This window comes from Capsicum annuum, chromosome 4 (assembly GCF_002878395.1).
Source record: "Capsicum annuum cultivar UCD-10X-F1 chromosome 4, UCD10Xv1.1, whole genome shotgun sequence".
NCBI lineage: Eukaryota > Viridiplantae > Streptophyta > Magnoliopsida > Solanales > Solanaceae > Capsicum > Capsicum annuum.
In genome coordinates, this window is record NC_061114.1 from 149332213 (window position 1) to 149354012 (window position 21800).

Consider the following 21800-nt stretch of genomic DNA (forward strand, 5'->3'; position numbering starts at 1 on the left):
CAGATAACTTAGTAAAATATACATTGTATTATTATTTTTTCTTAAGGAACGTGAAAAAACTAAAATTATAGTTAAAACTAAAAAAAGAGAATAAACAAAACATGTCACAATAGAAAATGATCGGAGGCAAGAGGAAGATGATCAGAAGATAAGCAGCTTCAATTTAAGTTTTTGGATTTGATTCATCAAGGGAGCAATAAAGGTGGGATCTCCAACGGAGAGGTTAAACAAATTTTTAAAAAAGAAAAATTAGTAGCTTAGTTGATTTTTAACTGGATTCATGAACTTTCACCTTTAGTGTTAATTTAATTCTCCTCAATTCCCTCTCCGTCTCTGTTTCCCATTTCGTCTCTGTTTCCCCTTTCCCTTGTAAAAATGACGTCTCTGTTTCCCCTTTTCCTTGCCCCAGTAAAAAAAACTGATTGAGAATACTCTATGTTTAATTAAAAATGAATTCTGCACAAGAAATAAAAGCTATCGAATTAACAACTTATATTATTTAATTATTCAACAAGTAAGCCTTAAAATTTTTACAAGATAAACTGGCCTTTGTTTATTTTAGATATTGTTACCTAATTTAATTTGTTTTCATCTTTATGAGTTGTTAACAATATTAAAATTAAATTTGTTTTATAGGCAGGTTGTGTTGACTTTTTTTGCTAAAATCTAAATTAAATTCAACAAATGAAAAAAGATATTTTATGTCATGTACTCTCTTCATTTAAAAAAGAATGACTTTCCTTTTTAATCCGTTTAAAAAAGAATGATCTCTTTCCTTTTTTGGCGATACTTTAATTTCAACTTTTCACATAGCATACTTAGGATCACCAGATTAAAGGGCATTTTGATACATTTGACACAACTTTAATTTAAGGCCACGTGATTCAAAAGTCTTGTTTGTTTTCTTAAATTTTATGTCAATTCAAAGTAAGTCATTCTTTTTTGAATGGAGGGAGTATTTGTTTGAAGGTTAAAAAATAATCTAAAATAAGGCTTCAAAAAAAGTCTTTCTTTAATTTAATTTTTTGAGAAGTCCTTATTTTTTGGAATTTGTCTAAAATGATAAATTAATCTTTTGATACGTTAATGTCATAACAAGCAAGAAAAACGAATAAAATAACAATATATTTAATCTTCAATGTTATTTTGGGACGGGGCTTAGCATGGATCGAATGCACACTACTTCCTCCGTTTATTTTAATTTGTCATTATTTTCTAATTGAATTTTTATTTATTCTTGTCACTTTTGATATATCAAGAAAGGACAAAAGAATTTTTCTTCAAACCACTTTTAAGACATAGTAGTTTAGAATACGTCCATTGTACGTGTGTGAAAATATTAAAAGATAATAAATATAAATAAATAGAGAAAATATTTTTTGTGCATTGTTGCGCCCAAGCGCACACCAAGTGTACGTGGTCTCACCAAGTAGTAAAGTGACCTTTTACAAGTCAAGTATTGATCCCACAGTGACTTGTGTTAGCAACTATTCAATTCAAGATTAGCTATTGTGATTTCATTGGTGTGAAGTCGGAAAAATACTTTGAAGATGAACCTGTTCCCATGCAATAGTCAAGAATTCTCGATAGTATCGAGCTGGAACAACTTATTCTTCCTAAATATCCTGATTAAAGGCTAAAGAATTTCCTGCCGCTACTATATAGTATTCATCTCTACCTGGTCATAAATAAAGCATCCGTACCCTGGTTGACCTCTCAGAAATTTCAAGGATAAAGGTACATGAATAGCTATTTGATCTCCACCAAAATTGGCATTAAATCCCTTGCAAACTAATAGCTACAAACAAATAGTGTGCCCCTCCACTAAGACGGGCTGGAATGCCTGTATACCTAATCTATGCAGAGTGGGTGCTCTATTCAGCAATACAATATGTCCCTACATAACTTCTTGAAGGATTTCCCATACAATCGGCTCTTTTTCTCAAAGTTTACTCTTAGTAACTACTATGTTCGAAGCAAGATATTGTCTAATTAGACCACAAATTACAAATGTTTGAAAAAGTTCTATTGCTATTTCACGAGGAAATCTACATCGATGTAATGAAAGTGAAGGACCCACAACAATGACAGAATATCCTGAATAATCAACTCGTTTTCCAAGCAGAGTCTCACAAAATCTTCCCTCTTTGCATTCAATTACATCAGAAAATGACTCGTAAACTTTATTATAACCATCCCTCCTTGGTTGTCCCTGAATTTCATTATCAAGAAGTGTATCCACGGCTTCTTGTACTAATTTCTCCTGACACATTACTAATTCTTCTAGCGTAGATCTACTTGTTGTTAATAGATCGGTAAGGGTATTGTTTCGATAGATAACTCTTCTATAGAGTTCATTAATAACTGAGCTCATTAGTTTACCCCCATCTCAACTCAGGAGAAAGAACTGGTAATAGACACAAAACCATCCATTCTGGCCCTATATTTGTTCGAATGAAATTCTTAGCCAATTTCACGCATCTAACGAAAAGGTCCTTCCTTCTTCCAACTTTTGGATCTTCCCATTCATTCCCTGTGTGCCCTCCTTCCCCCAATTCTTCTCATTCCACCAACGAATTCTCTATAATAATTCGTAAATCTAGATTAGCTAATTGTTCTAGGATAGCACCTACACCAGTAGAGATTTCTCGATTGCGAAATGTATCAAAACCCTGGGTAGTAAAAAAAAGTGGGATGTTGTATTTCCAAGATTGGATTTCATATTTGAATAAACCTCGTAATCGTAAAAAAGTGGGCTTTTTAGTTATGGGCCTAGCAAAAGAAAAATTGGGATAGGATTTTATAGGATCTCCCCCCCCCCCCCCTCCTTCAAAATCGGATGTGAAAGTTTCCTTTCATCCGGCTCAAGTAGGTCTACCAAATAAGGAAATGAGTTCTCATTTTAAAACTCTAGAAAATCCCAAAATAAAAGGGTCAACTCCTTACTCAAGTTTCTAGTGAAGACGAAACAAGATTTCAGTGATTCCGTCTTCTATTAATTCTTTATTCAAATTCAATTCCAACAAATAAAATAGAAAATTCTTGAGTAGTATACTTCCCTTTGAATGATAAATCCCTTAACTCTTAATAATTAAATTAAAGGAATACCTTGGAACCCATAAGGGATTTACTTGTCTATATATTGTTATATTCGATCTTTTAGGTCCCGACTTCACCTCGATGGTTAGGCCACCACGCCCTTAAATTCTATACGTGATAGATAGAGTCCTTGAACCATGACATATTTGCTTACTTGAACATAATTTATTTCCCAAAAAAAAGGAAATGAAATCGCAATAGTTAAAGTAAACTTAACAATACAATAATTTAAAGGTATTGGACAATCAATGGGGAGAAATCCAAGGTTAATGCTCTGCGAACAATCATACTATGCTTTTGAAATTCATTGGTTATATTACTTATCTTGGTTATTTATTTACGGGGCTGATATTATGATTATGATCTTTTGAGACTCTCATCACCAATCTAACTTAGACTCACAACTAAATCATTGAATAGGGATGTGAGAATTAAGTTAAATTCATTCATCTTTCATCTCGTAAGTGAACCAAATATGGAACATAGGCATATTTCTATCCTAAATGCAAATTATAACTTCATTCTGTAGAAGATTACAATCTTATTCTATTTAGCCCATGTTCTATCCCCTTGTTCTTCCTTTCGAACTCACAAGATGACAATAGATGTATTATAAGGGTCATGAATCTTTAAAATAGTTATAAAAAGGATAAATAAATGACTAAATATAATAAACTATCAAAAACAAATCAATTCATAACAAGAGTAATCATGTTCTTGGTCTTAACCCCGGAAAAGGGAGTTCAACAACTCATGGACATAACCATAATTGGAATGATAGAATACATGTTAAAATCCATAAACAAACCAAGGTAAAGGAATAAAACCATAATTTAATCATTATCTATCATCCTTCAAAGTTTCAAGGTCGTCCAAGGTATGTAACATAATGTTTAAGGGTCCTATTTATAGGAGGATACAAGCTGCCGATTTGAACTTAGGTCCATGCCACACCCCTTATAGCGGTGCCTAGGGTCCATGGAACGTACTTATCATGGTTAAACACTGTAATTTTTCATTTATGATTCCCCCAATAATGTGGAATGGACCATAACATGGTGTCCAAGGTCCGTGTCATGCGAATGACTCCAAAACATCCATTTTTCGGTCAAGTCTTGTCCCATGCTTTTGTCCATCTATTTCAAGCCTTGTGGTACTGTTTCCAATTGATTTAAATATTTTTATTATAAATATATCATTATTATAAACTCACCAAGAATCCTATAGAATCAAACACTAAAAAATAGATCTCAAAACAACATACAATTCAAGACGATGAACTAGTAACTCAAGCTAAGAACTAGTTTTGTCCTTTTGATCTTTAACTTAGTGTTTTGTATCTTGACTTTCTTCAATTGAACCTTAAATACCATAAAAAAATTATTCCACACACAATGACACAATAATATCCTTAGGAACTCATTACACACACTAGAATTCATCGAGATCAACTAGAACAACATATAGCTCAAGCTAGTAACACTAGTTTTATCGTCTAAATTCTAAGTGACTAAATTGATTTTAAAATTGTTTGTAACACACCTGAAACATTATAATAAAGTATTTTAAAACTTTTAGGCTCAACCTTACCATCAATAATACATTAAGAACACAAAAAGTCCTCAAAATGAGGTTAAATAGGCCCGGATAACAATGCTGAGGTGTATAAATCCACCTCAGATCATGACTTATATTAAGTGCAAAACTTTGAAAAATTAACATCAAAATTTTAAGATACAAAGTTTATTTAAAGAACATGAAAACTCACTGTGAAGTCTTTTATCCAAGACTTTCATTCCTTCGTACCTTAATTTCTACCTAATTTCAAGAAGTCATTTAAGTTTCAAATCAACCACATCAATCCTAGCTAAATGATAGACTCTTTCTATCCCAATTTGTGTATCACTTTTTTCTTTTTGAAAATTAAGCAGTTTAAGTTTAATTAGAAATTTGAGTACAACAAATTTAAGCGATAGAAAGAACATACTTTTATTAGTTTAATTATATTCAACAATATATATAAACTTAAGGATAATTCAAGATCAAAATGATTTACGAATGATATGGCACACCTAATCAAGTAATTGAGCCAATAAGATAACACTATATGTCAAAAAGATGCAACATGCGTAGTGAAATCAAAGGTCAATCAAATGTTGACATATTACTTAAATCTGATTGGTCATAAAAAGCTCATATTCACCATGACTCTTTTCTTTTCACAACTATAAATAGGGGTCTCAGAATTCAGAATAAGGAGGAACAATTCTAACAAGAAGCAAAAGAGCGCTCATGGATCAAAAGCCACAGATTTCTCTACAAATCAAGCATTCAAGATTCAGTTCATCAAGATTCAAGATCAAGATCACAAAATTCAAGAACAAGCTCAAAAGTCCTTAATTCAATTACAAGTCAAGATCAAACTCATCAAGTTCAGCAACATTCATGATCAAGCTCAAAATTCTTGAATTTATTTTGAAAAGACGAATCAGAGGATTCATAGAGACTGTAACATTCACATATTGAAATCAATAAAATGATTGTTGTAATATTTTTCATATTTCAATTATGATTTTTTACTCTAATTTTATTATCTAAAAATATTATATAACAAAACTTCAACTCATTAAAAAGTGGCAAGAAAATGGCCTTTACAAAAAAAAATTATATTCACATAATTTGAACTCGACTGGTGAAAATTTGATTCCCCATATTATAATTTCCTTTCTATTTTCTTTTTTCCTATCCATATAAAAAAATTATGTTTCAAATTTCCCATTAAAGGTTAAAATAACATTCAATTATTGTCCTTTCACCAATAAACTAATTCATGCTTGTGCATGGAATTGTCTATGAGACTCTAAATAAATAAACGTCAAACAATTCATGCCGACGTAATATCTACTTGTACCGCTGTATTTTTCTCCCATAAAAAGATATCCTGTAACTTCTCTCCCTATTTAAAGTTTGTCATTTTTTATCCATTTTCAACCAATCAAATATATCTAATATTAAAATGGATGGTGATGGCCAATTAGTTCCACAAGGGCTAACACAGGAAGACTTTGCATTTTGGAGCCATTGATTCAAAATTACCATACCTTTGACGATTTACCAAATACCTGTACTATTTCAATCTCTAACCACAGTTAATTCCTTGGCCCATTCATTGTTGAAAGAAAAACATAAAGAGTAGAAGTTGCCACACTAGATCATATCACACATTCTAGCAAGATCATGTGAAATATGGTACTTCCAAGAGTGATATACTTGTCGGAATCACCTAGTAAATTATTTAGCTCTTCTACATAAATCTCATAGAGAAAGATACATAGCCATTATATACAGTAAGTTAAAGCATGTCATTAGGCAGATTAGAGAATTAAAATATTAACAAACTTGATATCTTTTCAACAAACAAATAAAAGAAAGAAAAATTATCACAATAACAACCAATAATGCCAAGTACTGAAATAGATAACATAAAGTAATATTTTTATAATGCTATACTTTTTAGCCTAAACGACCCAAAGATACTCTTAGTGTGGAGTGATATTGTCAAGTCGTGTAGGTTTTCCCAAAAACTTATAAGTAGAATGTACTAAATATTAGAAAAATAATTAAATGACTAAATATTTGAATTGTTTTGCTTCAACATGGTGCCTTTTTTCTCAGCATAAAAACCGCATTGTATGGTAGAAATGTTATACAATTTAAAAGAACAACAAATCTTTTTATTAACATCAAATCAAAATATTTGCAGCTCCATAGCTAGCAGCTGAATTGTCAACTTCACTCTAATGGTGTTTTCTCATTCTTGTACCTATTATAAAGGCCCTTAAAGTGTTAGGACTAAGTAACTCACTATAAAAGCTTTAATCCAAAGTATCAAACCACCATACATCATCAACCACATGGGTGGATATTATATATAGTTTTGATGAGGAACAACTAACTGTAAGAGAACAGGTCTCTTGATGTGTATGGTACAATATAGCTAGCACGTGTGTCTGCACAATTTTATCCTTTTGTGTAACAAAATTGCAGGTGTTGCTTATTGAATAGAACACCTAGTCCAATGAGATTTTATCCCTAATAATCACCCAGCTATATAATAAAACAAAAAAATTCTTCATCAATGAATTTTTGCAAAAATCTAAAGAGTAAAGAGAGGAATCAAAAACTCCACTTCAAGATTGCTCAAGCATTGATCATTTTCTTATCTTTGTAGTATGCTTAAAGAATGAATGAGTATTCTTGAGCGATGATTTATAATCAAACTATTCATGTTGTAAGAGTAGTGTTATTTTTTTTTTAGAGAAGTGCTTAGGTGGAGTTGCCTAAGCTTGTTGCTGATTAGAGTTAATCAGTATAGAGGGTACTTGGTATAGTTTCCAAGATAAGTTTGTAGTGGAGTTATTACAAGATCCTAAAGTTTGGCTAAAATCGAGTCTGTAATTAAGGAATTGATTATAGTGGATTTTATTGGTGCTTGTGAGGGCAAGATACAGTTTTTCCTCCCTTGAGCAAGAAGGTTTCCATTTTAAATCATATGTGTTGTTACTTTCCTGCATAACCTTTATTTTTCATCCACCTTGGTGTTACATTATATATGATTGACTTTGAGGGACCTGGTCCCTCACTATGTCGTGCACCCCCAAGGGTTCCAATAATTGGTATAAGGTCACTCTAAAAGGTTTACACCTAGAGTGTCTTGGTTAGCATGGCTGCTCTGCCTAACCTAGAAGAAGAACAATCAACCACTAGACCACCTAGATTCAATAGACAGTACTATGGATGGTGGAAAACAAGGATGTTTGACTTCATTATGGCTAAGGACAATAAGCTAATGGATATAATCCTTGATGGTCCTCATGTTCCTATTAGAGAAGTCAAAGAAGGAGAAGTAAAAAAAATGGTTGTCAAAAGCAGGAGGGAGTTTAATGGTGAAGATAGAAAGAAAGTTGAAAAGAATTACAAGGACAAAAAATTGTTAGTTTTTGGTATAGGGCCTGATGAATACAATGGAATTTTTGCATGTGAAAATGCTAAAGAAATCTAGGACTGCTTGAAAATTGCTCATGAGGGAACTATAGATGTGAAGGATTCCAAAGTTGGCATGCTGACTTCCCAGTGAAACCTTCACCATGAAAAAAGGAGAGACATTACAAGAAATGCATGAAAAATTCACTTTCATAACAAATGAGTTACACTGCCTAGGAGAAGTCATTCCACTATATAAACAAATGAGAAAGATTCTTGGGGTTCTGCTAAAATCCTGGGTAAGAAAAGTACATGCTATTACTAAGGCAAAGAACCTAAAAACTCTCACTAAGGATGAGCTTATTATAAACTTAAATACTCATAAACTGAAAAAGTAGCAAGAATAGAATAAGAAGGAAGGAAAGAGGGAAAATCCTCTAGCAATGAGGGCACTAAAATCAGACACTAATGTTGCCTATTTGGAAAAAAGAATTGTGAGAGCTATGAAAAAAAGTGGCCAGTTTCAAAGAATTAGAAGTAGCAGTAAAAAATGAGAAAATGTAGAGGTTTGTCACAAATGTGGAAGTCCTTAGCACTTCACTAAGGATTATCCAATACAAAATTTATACTATCAGGAATATCTCAAGACACGTGGTGATAAAGGAAAGAACAGGGACCAGGACCTTGTAAAATTAAGAACAAAGATTGCAGTTGATTATGCAGTAAGGCAGCCCCTAGCAATGTGGGGAGATTCCTTTAGTGAATTTGAGAAAGATAGGTAGTAGGAAAATATTTCCATGCTGGCAGTGAAGGATAAGAAAGTGACCTTTGATTCCTTATTTGCTATTTTGGAAAATACTAAAGATGAAGAAGAAAATAAGGTGACATTTTCTAACATTAAAGAAAACTTAGAGAATTACTCTTCTAGAAAAATAAAACAGCTTGCCAATGTGTTGATTGATTTCTTAGGTGAAATGACTAACAGAAAAAAAGATCTGGTAGAAATGGTAGAAAGTCAAGAGCTTGAGTTGATAGCTCTAACCCTCCAGATATCTAAAATTGAGGAACTAGTTGAAAAGCTAAACTATGAAAATTAAGCTTAGTTAATCAACGGGAGAAAGCTAATAGTGCTTCCAATAAAGAGATTAATAATTCTCTAGAAGAAAAGATAGAAGATCGGGAGTTGGAATTGATAGGCTTGACTCTCTAGATATCTGAAACTGAGCAACAGGTTGCTAAGCTCAAATTTTAAAACCTGAGCTTGGTGAGTCAACTGGAGAAAGTAGATGCTTTGGAGAGTAAAGAAAAGAAAGAAGCATCAAAGTTTTAGTTTATTATTGAAGAAAAACTAAAGGACTCCCAAAAGAATCTTAGGTCTACACTCCAGAAGAATGAAGAGTTTTAGAGGGAACTGGTCCTCTGAGTGAAGAACTTGAAAAATCCCTACAATGGACTGCATCCTCTGACATGACCCAAAATCAGTCCTTTTCGTATGGGCATCTCAAGCCAAACAAGGACAGAAGATCACCCCATTAACCCCACCTAACCATCATATCAATCCATAATCGTCTGATAAACTCTGAACACATATTAAGATAGCTAAAACAAAACTAACATTCATAAATTAAGAAAGTCTAGCCATTCATTAATATCAATATTCAACATCAAATCTACCCAAGTCCCCAATCATCCACAAGCCTCTATAAATCTGAAGTCAGTAATATGTCAGAACAGGCCCCCAATAATAGCCAAAACTAAATCAAAAACAAGTCTATGACATAAGCTAAGAAGACCATGAAATATGTGTCTTCCAAAAAATGGAAATCACCACTTCAATGTCAATACTCGAATCGCCCAAACACTTGATCACTGTGCAGGAAGAAAAGAAGATGCTCCAGCCCTTATCTTGTAGGGGACATGGTGTCTGGAGACGGTTAGCAGTTGGAGCGCTAGCATGTAACTCAAGGGTAAGGATAAAATAATGTCATTATTCAATACTAAGTCAAACCATCATAAGCCACCATATTTATACACATAGGCATCTAAATACACATGGATACATCAAGATTCAAATGATAACAAGGCCTTAGCATGAATTTCAAAGAACTCAAACACAACCATGAAGTGGATGACTTTAACCTTCCATTTCTTAGGTTATATCAAGCAAGAGTACTATAACCTCAAGCCATCTTATTATGCATGTGGACTCCAACCCCAAGCCATTTCATCATGCAAGTGGACGCTAACCACAAGCTATTTCATTGTGCATATGGACTTTAACCACAAGCCATTGCATTCATTACTAGTTGACTTTGAGACTTTAACCCATTGTCCATGTATTCACATTACACTATTCACATTTGGATACTCTAACCCATTAAACCATTTCAAGCCATCAAGGATGCAATTCAACATCATACATGACCACAAAGCCTTCATGAACCATATATCAATCAATAACTTTAACAAGCCAATGCATTATTTTCAAATAACATTTAAGCAAAATTATGGTCATTGAGACCTTTATCAAACCATTCATTAGCACTCTTACATCACACTTTAGTTCATACATAATTCAATTTCATGTCAAGGACTCTAACCCCTTTTTAAACAATCAAACCACCAAGGGCACCATTTAACTCATTACATAACCAATAAGGCCTTTACAAGATCATTTATAAATCCTTCTTACTCATTAATCCATTGACTTAGTTCAAACTACCATCAACAAGTGACTAGTTAATTCTAGTAGATATTTTCACAAACACCTTGAGGGCATATTCTTACCATGACCCAAAACCCAAGTGAAAACATTAATATTAGGGTTACTCTTGACCCATTTGTTAAACCATAATCAACAAGCACCTTACATGTGCAACCATCACCAAAAATATGTATAATCACAAGTTTTACAAGAGAAAACATTACCCATCACCTTACATCAAAACCCTCAACAAATGTCACAAAAATCACCATTAATAATTCGTATATAATGATTAAATAACATGATATTTGAGAAATAATATTAGGGAAAGATTCATATTTCTTGTAAAAAATGATTAACGGAATGATTCTTGACCCCCTTAGCCTTTGATGAACTCTCTTGATACCTTAGCCTCCAATCTTGGTGAAGAAGTTTTGGGAGTGTTTTGGGATGTTTTAATTTTGTATATATGAATAAGGAAGGGACAAATGAGGGTATAAGTCATGGGTTATAAGGGTTTACCTGTGGGAAATATCCAAAATATCCTCAGTAAAAAGTTGTAGAATAATCTCCTTGAAGGCTACGACTCCATGCCTAAACCATCCTAGGGTATGAGTGGTACCCTAACTCATACCCTAGGCCTCCACAAGGACCCCTAAACTGTGCAATGTATGACTACACAAGCATGACCCATATCCAAGCGTACAATTAGTACCAAGCAACCTATATCTAAGTTAGTGACCACTAGATCAAGACAAACGCTTCAAACGACTAAGTAGAATACGCCCCGTACCTTAACATACGACTAGGTAGGGGCTAAACCATATCTTGGAAAGTGTTTTACCAACCTAGAATTGTATCTATATGAGAAGGAAGGGTACTTGTCCTACCCTAGCATATGATTGTTATGCTCAATCCATATCCAACCTAGAACCTCAAATCTTGGGAAAATTTTCTAAAGGTCCAAAGCCTAGGTATTTCATCCTCTCAGATCCTTTCTAACTTGACTAATAAAAAAGTTAATGATCATAAAGGTCTGGGATATCACTAAAAAACTCAATCACCTGGGTCTCATGGAAAGGTTGCTCAAAATTCTAAGAACAAAGTCCACAAGCCTCTTTGTACTCATTGTGGTAGAGATGGACACATCAACGAAGATTGTCAAAACTGGCTCAGAGCAACAATGATCAATGAAGAAGACATCCAGGAGTGGAGTATCTATTCTAAAGGCTTAATACCTTTGGAAAAAATAAAAAACTCTCATTACCTAAATTGACAAAGAAGGATTCAATAACACCTTTGTCTTCCTACTGGGGACTCAAACTTAAATGGGTTACAAAGTTTAACAAATGATCTTAAGTGTACGAGAGAGAAAGTGTTTGCCATCAAAACATTTTTCTTGATATATAATTGTTTAAGGCCAAATGGAAGATCTAATTGTATTCTCTTTCCTAAGACACTTCAAGGTGAAGATGTTTTATGTGAATAGGTAAAAGGGGTCAAAAATAGCATGCAGCTGGTGGGAATAGTCCAGATCCTAATAGTTTAGAAGAAAATGATAAATGATGATCCAAGATCTCAATCACTAATATTAGCTAAACTAAAAGAATTTCAAGAAATGACTAGTCAAGATTTCACTGGGACCTGGTCCCCGTGGAATTCATCTTAAAGGATCAAACTGCAAGCATATATCCTCTTATCACCCTTGATATTTTAACTTCACATCTGGAGAGAAGAGTGCAAACAAGATCCTAAGTCATAAATCTCATGGCTTTTTCAGCATTCTTATCCCAAATATGACCTCACAAAGATATGAAAGAAGCTGGAAAGTTTACAGTAATGCAGAAGGAAATTTGGACATTTGAAGAATGCCAAATCTAGGACCTAGTACTCAAACCTATTTCAAGAGAAAGTCATGGTATGATGTGGTGCAATGAATCTAACAAGATGATGTTGGGATAGATTAGATTAGCCTGACCTACTATCAAGTAAATAAGTGTTTCCTCACAAAATCTCCTCCTAAAGTTTCTAATTTTGAAATTAGGGTTTTTAGCCCTAAATTGACAAATTTTGAACAAAGTGATAATTCCAATAAATTGGTTTAAAATTCACAACATAATCTGCCTGGAAATTATAAGGGGGGTTTTGTTAAGTCAAAAGCCTCGTTAGAAGCTGATCATAACTCTTCTAATGTTGGTTTATCGATTTTTACACATGCCGATTTGGTCGGAAAGGGTATTTCAGTGAATATGAATCAAATTGAGCAGCTAAATTTCACTAAAAAGTATATGGAGAACATGAGATTTGTAAAAACCACATCAAATTATCCCCAAGGATTATCCAATTTAAAAAATAGGGTTTCAGAAAATTTGGGTACTGTTTAAGAATCTAAGGATAGGTTTTCTAGTTCAAGCAATTCGGATAGTGATGATAAAGTTTCTTTAAATGATAATTCAGGTGGTGATCAGGCTAAGGATTTTAGGACCAAGGATAGTCAAGAAAATGACCAGATAGTTGGTGTTAATGATTCTACAAATGAATCCACAGACTATGTTATTATTCATGATTCTGATGATGCAAATTCTAGAGAATCTGATCATAATGAGGTTGTTGATGATGATTCTAGTTCCAAGCTGAAGTTTTCTTCAGGCAAGTATGCAGATAAATATTTTGCGAGTGAGAAAAGTAAGAAGTTGCAACCTAATAGTATTAAGAAAGACAAAAATATTCAGAAAAATGTTGCTGAAAAGGTTGTTTAGGTTAATAAATCTTCTACTGATGCTCCCAAGTTCATTTCTCTTATTCCTAATAGTGCTCCTATGGTAGTGTTGAATAACTTTGGGAATGCTGATAAAGAGAATCCCAAAACCACTAGTTTTACAAATAAACCCAAGGAGGTAGGTGATAATACAAAAATGGATAATAGAAATCAACCTCAACATAATGCTTGGAACAACAAAGTCCCTGGTCCTAATGATACTGTTATTTCTCATGCGTTGGTGACTAAATTAAGAGCGTAAGAGGCTATGAAGGTGTTTGTTACTGAGATTAGTCCTCCAAAAATTACTACCAAGCAGGGACCGCCAGCAATTATTTTTAACCTGAAGATTTTAAGCAAAATTTGCTGCAGGATGTAAATATACTCTAGTTGGGAAATTTTCCAACACAATGCCCAAGATGGATATTATCAGGAAGCAATTTATTCTTCAAACTAAGCTCAAAGGTACTGGCAAGTTGACTCATTTTAATTCTAAACAACTGTATATTGACTTGGACAATGAATATGATCATTCTATGATTTGGTCAAAAGAAAGAATGTATATTGAAGGAAAAATAATGAGATTACAGATATGGACACCCACTTTTAAACCTGAAATCAAAACCCCTTTGGTTCCTATATGGGCTGTTCTACTTGAACTTCCATAGCACTGCTATTGTATGGAAGTTTTTGCTCCTTTACTATCCCCAATTAGTAAAGCCTTGTTCCTTGACCTGGCAACTTATAGGAAGACTCAAGGAAGTATAGCTAAAGTTAAACAAGTTGACCTTACTAGAGATAAACCTCCTCATGTATGGATGGGATATAATAAAGATGAAACTGGTGAAGGTAGATGGCAGAATGTGTAATATGAAGGGGTTCCTGATTATTGTTCAAACTGTAAACACCAAGGCCACACACCTATAGCATGCACTGTGAAGTGAAGTGATGATGAAACAAGAAGAAAAGGAGAACTGGAAGAAGTTGAAAAACAAAGTCAAATGCAGGGTATTACTGAAAGTAATAAAGAAAAATAGATGAAAGATCAGCAAATTCATAATAAGCAGCCAGATCCTTATTAAAACAAAGATGTTGAAAATACTCTGGAACAAGATCAATGGAAAAATCAGAGAAGAAGGAATTGGAGAAATAATCAACAACAACAACAAATACAACAACGGCTACAACAAAAAGGACAAAACCACCAATAATAGTTGATCCAGCAACAACACCAACAGCAGATGCAGCAACAGTAACAACACCTGGTGCAACCACAACAGCATCAACAAATACAATAATAAAATAAAGGTAATTTACAACATCACAATCAAAGTAAGATGCAGCAAATGTACAGACCTATATCTCCAGAGTCTCCAAAGGGTACAAACCAACAAGTTTAGGAACTATAACTGATAGGTAAAAATGCTAACTTTACTAATCAACAACCCCGGAATTATAATGTTGATTCTGGAATCCAAAATCAACACCCCCCCATATTTCTATGGTTAATTCTGGTAATCCCACCATCTAACATCCCTACAAAAAGGAAAGAGTTCAACAGCCCAACAACAACAACAAAGTTACTAAGAAGCAATCAAAGAAGAATGATACCTGTATAGCTTCTCAAAATGATTTAAATGCTAAAGATATCTCAAAAAATGGATGCTTGAGTATGACTTATTCTACTACAATCAAACCATATTGTAATGATGATTCAGGAGTCCAGAATCAACAACCCTAACTCCCTATTTTTAGTAATACTCTGGTTGTTCCCATTCCCTAAAATCCTAAGCATACACAAAGCAAACAAGCTTGCAAGAAGGTGCAAATGAAAGATGAAAAATCTGGAGCAAAAATGGGTGAAAGATGGAAAAAATGATGAAGTAAATGTTCATAATTTTATTACTTCAGTAGCTGATCAGGTTGAGGTGGAACAAACTCAACACGAACATGTTGCAAGCACTGGAAATGTCCCTAATAGGACATCAGGTATTAACTCAATACTTCATAAAACCAACCCCAAAAATTTTAATACTTTTGTTGGGACCGCTGCTATAGTTGATAGGGGTGAGAATGATGGTCAGAAGAAGATTGCTACCAAGCAGGAAGGGGTATCCAGGGAGGGGGTTTAAACTCCAAAACTCCAGGTACCACTTTTGCTGATGATTTTGATGCTGAAATTTTTTATGCTCCTAATCAAATTTTTACAGATGGTACTTCTGGTAATATTCCTGAATAAGACTTATATAAGGTTGATGTGGACCTAATGATAATATTCACAATATTCAGATAGATAACCATGGTTTTTAATTGACAAAAGATCAAAGGGATGGTATACTTCATATAAATATTAAAGTTGTAGAATTGATAGTGGTGAGCCTTAGAACGGTGCTGAAAGGCCTATAACTGATGCTATTAGAGGGGTACATGAACCTTCTAATAATAAAGCTTCTGCCAGGTTGAGCAAAAAGAGAAGAGCTGCTATTAAGAAAAAACAAGAAGAATAGAAAATGAAAGATATACAGAGGGAGAACTACTGAGATCCTAAAAGTCTGAAAAACCTTCTCAAAGTATTCAATCTGTAGCAAATTCCAAAAAGATTTGTACTTTGAATGTTGTTCCTAATTTTCCTATGATATAAAATATGAGCATAGAGTTATTAATTCAGAAGATAAGGTTGATTATGAGAATCTACCCATTGGTGCAATAAGGAGGAAGAAAAGAACAATTAACACTTTATCAAAGCATTTTGTCCTACTGTGGATACAGATATTCATGAGGAAATTCAGTAAGTCACAGATAAGCAAGGATTATCCCTAAGAGGATAGAAATGAAAATCTAAATTCTTCAAAAGTACTTCTATAAGAAAGTCTGCTAACATTGAGAGGGGGGTTCTCACTAGGTTTCAGGCCAAAGGTCTATTATGATTAGCAAACTCATTTGGAATGTCAGGGGTATTAATACCCAAAGGGTAATGAAAAGACTCAAACCTCTTATTAATATCCATCATATCTCTCTTATTACCATTCTTGAACCTTTTTCTAATAATTCTCAGCTCCATAATTTCAAAATTCAATTAAAAATGGACAAGGCAGCCTGCAATGCTAATGGAAAGATATGGACGTTTTGAACTCATGATATGAACTGTGATATTATAGAAATTTATGAGAAACAAATCACTTGTGTTGTCACTCATGTAGGGTTGATTCAAACCTATATGATGACTTTTGTATATGCAAAATGCCACGATAATTTGAGAAGGCCTCTTAGGGAGAGAATATTGTATTTTTCTTCACTTAATATGCCTAGGTGTGTTGTAGGTGATTTGAATATGATCACTGATGTAGATGAAAAATTGGGGGGTGTTCCCTATAATATGAGAAAAAGTTTTGATTTTATAGGGGTTATTGAAGCTTTTGGTCTCTCTGACATTGGACAGAAGTTTACCTGGTCTAATCTGAGAGGTATAAATTTTAGAATTTAGAAGAGATTGGATAGAGCTTTAATCACAAATGATTGGCTAGAGAAGATGCCCCTCACTACCAATACAGATCTCTCTTCTGTGGGTTCTGATCATTGTCCTATTTTGTTAGAAATTCAGGATAGATAGCAAAATCATATTAAGTATTTCAAATTTTTAAATTGTTAGGTGGAGAACAAGACTTTCTTGAAAACCATTGAGAGTTACTAGAACAAGCCTTTTGAGGGAGATCCTATGTGGTCTTTCCATCAGAAAATTAAAAGAATGGCCAACACTCTTAGCCATTGTCCAAGAAGGAATTTGGAAACATTTATGCTAAAGTCAGGGAGTCTAAGGAGAAGGTTAAAAATGCAGAAGTTGAGATGATATTTAATAGTAATGACCATAATAGGATCAATTTGCATCATTTTAATGTTGAATACATTAGATTTCTAAAACTTGAAGAGTCCATTCTCAAGCAAAAATCTCAACTTCAATGGTTCAAGGATAGTGATGCTAATTCTAAACACATCCATGCTTTAATCAGAGGAAAAAGGTTGAAGTTATTCATAAATAAAGTCAAGAATGATGATGGTGGATAGGTACAAGGTGACAGTGATATAGCTACTGCAGCGTGTGACCATTTTCAAGAGATTTTTACTAGAAAAGAGGAGGTTGTTCCAGAAAAATTCCTCAACTGTATTCCCAGGTTGGTGACTGATGATCAGAATAACATGCTCCAATAAGACCCTACCTTATAAGAGCTTAAGATTGTTGTATTCTCTATGAGCCCACATTCTGCAGCAAGTCCAGATAGCATGAACGACAAATATTTTTAGATTTTTTGGCATATTATTAAGCCTGACTTGCTACAAGTGGTCCAGTCTTTCTTTTGTGGTCACATTATGCCTAAGTACTTTTCTCATGCTTGTTTGGTCTTACTCTCAAAAGTAGATCATCCTAATAAATTATCCGAGTTTAGACCCATAAGTTTGAGTAACTTTACTAATAAGATTATTTCCATGCTTATTAGTCTTAGACTAGCCCCTATTCTGCCGACCTTGATTTCTCCCAACCAATCCAGATTTGTTAAGGGCAGGAACAACTCGAAAAATATTATGCTTGCACAAGAGATCATACACAGTATTAAGAAGCCTAATTAAGGGAGTAATGTTGTGATTAAACTAGACATGGCAAAGGCTTACGACAGAGTTTCTTGGTCCTTTATTTGCTCGGTTCTCCGAAGAATGGGTTTTGGTGAGAGCATTATTGATATGATTTGGAGAAACATGTCTAAAAATTGGTATTTAGTGATAGTCAATGGATCAAGACATGGATTTTTCCACTCTTCTAGAGACTTAAGGCAATGCCACCCCCTCTCCCCAACTTTATTTATCTCAGGAGCTGAAGTTCTTTCAAGAATGCTGAACAATTTACACCATCATCAGTTGTATCACGGTTTTCTCTATGGAGCAGAAAAGTCCTCAAGTTAATCATTTAAGTTTTGCAAATGATGATACAATCTTCACATCAGGGAAAAGATCTAGTTTGAGACTTATTTGTAGGTACTTACTGATTATAAGCAGGGTTTTGGTCAGCTTATTAACAAGACAAAAGTCACTTCATGTTGTACTCTGAGTGCATTTCTAAGTGCCATCAATAGAATCAAGAAAGCAACTAGTTTCAGGTTGAAGATGAGTTCAATTACTTACCTGGGATGCCCTATCTACATAGGCAGACAAAGAATCATCTATTACTCTAGTTTGGTTTCTAAAGTGGCAGCAAGGATTAGTGGTTGGCAATCTAAAATTATCAGCTATAGGGGTAGAGCAACTCTTATTAAGTATGTGCTTCAGTCTCTTCCTATTTATATTCTTTCAGTAGTGGTCCTGACTAGTACCACTCTTACATAAATTTTGAGGTTGTTTGCTGATTTCTTTTGGGGATGGTCTGATAACAAAAAGAAATATCATTGGTCCTCATGGAGAAATCATAGTTATCCTACTGAAGATGGTTTTATTTGTACTAGACACCTCAACGATGTTTGTGTAGCTCTTCAATTTAAACAGTGGTGGATTTTTAGATCTAAAGATACCTTGTGGGGTGACTTTCTCAGAGCTAAGTATTGTCAAAGAGCTAATCCAGTTATCAAGAAATGGCATTCTAGTAACTCACTCATTTGAAAACATATGATGCACAACAAAAAAATTGCTGAAAATCACTTTCATTGGAGATTGAAATATGCTACTTGTTCCTTTTGGTGGGATGATTGGCTAGGCGTTGGTTTGCTTCATTACTACAGAGGAGAGCCTATTAGATCTAATAACATCAAATTCAATCAACTATGGGTGCAAGGTGAATGGGATATTGAAAGGCTCAATCAGCTATTACCTCCGGTTATAGTTCATCAGATCATGGAAACTCAATTTCATTTTCAAGAAAGGGTTGCTGACCAGCCTGTTTAGACGCCTACTACTAGTGGTAAGTTCACTGTTTCTTCATCTTGGGAACTTATAAGACCTCACAAAAGTAAGATGACGACAAATAGGTATACTTGGCATAAGTATGTTCCTTTTAAGTGTTCTTTTATGTTATGGAGAGCACTAAGAGAAAAATTACCTACTGATGAGAAGTTAACTTCTTTCGGGCATGAGCCATCAGATTGGCATTGTTGTTATAATCCAGGACATGATGCAGTCGAGTATATAATGGTTAGTGGTCATTTTACAAGAAATATCTAGCAATTTTCTCTAACTCCTTAGGGGTTAATCACACCACAATGCCTCTTAGAAATCTGATAATAAGATGGTGGATCCATGGACATAAAAATGAAGCTCATAAGCAATTTCTTCATTGTATCCCTATATTATTTGCTGGAACTTATGGAAGAATAAATGTATAGTGAAATATGAAGGCAAGATGTCAAACTTGGCTAGAGTGAAATTTCTGATCTTCAAGAATATTTCCATGCTTTTAATCATCAATTTTCCCTACATCTCTTGGCCTTAAAACTGGAAAGACATGGTCGTATTTTTGGAGGGGTACTACCAGATGACTAGGGTGCAAGAGGTTGATTGGGTCAAGCCTACTAATTCTGTGGTGAAGTTGAATACAAATGGTAGTGCACTTGACAACCCTGGTAGGACTAGAATCGGGGATGTAGTAAGAGATTATCCGGGAGACAATATTTTTGCATATGCCATCCCTCTTAGGTTCGGAACTAACAATCAAGCCGAAATAGAAGTAGCTAGTATTGTTCTCAATTGGTGTTTACAAAATGGTTATACAAAGGTTATTTTACAGGTCGATTCAGAACTCATTGTTAAGTGGATCAAGCAACATGCTACAGCTCCTTGGAAATTTCAAACTTATCTTAACAACATTAAGGGAATCATGGCACAGCTAGAGGAGGTTACTTGCAGGTATACTTATGGAGAAGCAAATTTTGTAGCCGATTCTCTATCTAAAATCAGTCACAATTATGATATTTCTCAACACTACTTCAATTTCCATCAATTACTAGAAGAAACAAAAGGATGTTTTGTTCTTGACAAACTTGGTATGATCAATTTTAGAAGAAGAAAGATAAAGAGAATCAAAGAGCCGCCGTGAAGTTTTGTGAATTTGTACTACATAAGTTGATATCTTATTTTTAGTGCTTCTTCGCTGGTTTCACCTTTGATCTTTCCTTCTTCACCTCAGCTTCATTATGATAGGTTATTTTACAATCTTTTTGTATGAGTATTTTCCTTTACTTTGTAAAGGGATAGTCACCCTTGTTTATGCATTCCTAGACTATATTGTACTAAGAGGAGTCCTCTCTTCTAGGTGGTTAGATCTAGGTTTCCCTTTTAGTATCAAGGATGAGTCGACCGGCCTTAATAGTCTAGTTGACTTTGAACCACCATAGGATCGGAGGAAAGGTTTATGTCCCCCTCCTTGTACCTTTTTTTGTTTTATTTATGATAAGGATTGGGGGTGTACGGCTCAACCCTTGACCGCCATGGGAGGTGAAAGCCTTGAGCAAGGTCCGTTCTCAAACAAAAAAATCAACAAGCACCCACATGTGCAAACCATTACCAAAAACATGTGTAATCACAAGTTTAAAAACATAAAACACTACCCATCACCTTACATCAAAACCCTTAATATTTGTCTTAAAAATCACCATTAATGATTCATAAATAATGTTTAATTAACATGGCATTTGAGAAATAATAATTGGGGAAGAGTCACATGCCTTGTACAAGATGATTAACGAAAGGATTCTTGACCCCCTTATCCTTTGATGAACACTCTTGAAACCCTAGCCTCCAATCTTGGTAAAGAAGTTTTGGGAGTGTTTTAGGATGTTTTGATCTTTTATATGTGAAGAATAGAGGGCCAAATAAGGTTAGAAGTCATGGGTTATAAGGGTTTAGGTATGGGAAATGTCCTCAGTTAAAATCTGTAAAATAAACTGCTAGGAGGGTACGACTCCATGCCTAAACGATACCCTAGGGTACGAGTGGTACCCTAACTCGTACCATAGGACTCCCTAAGGACCCCTAAATTGTCCAAGGTACGACTACACAAATATGACTCATATCTAAGGATACTATAGGTACATAGCAACTAATATCCAAGTTAGTGACCACTAGATCAAGGACAATGCTTCATACAACTAGGTAGAATACGACCCGGACGCTAACATACAACTAGGGAGGGGCTAAACTGTATCTTAGATAGTGTTTCACCAACCCAGATTGGTCTCTATATGAGAAAGGAGGGTACTAGTCATACCCTAGCATATGATT

The 21800-nt window shown here is 34.3% G+C and overlaps 1 pseudogene; it reads right to left on the reverse strand.

Annotated features, from left to right (window-relative positions):
- Positions 1–315: 315 nt before the first annotated feature.
- On the reverse strand, positions 316–4895 carry LOC124897993 (annotated as a pseudogene).
- Between the last annotated feature and the right edge of the window lie 16905 nt (positions 4896–21800).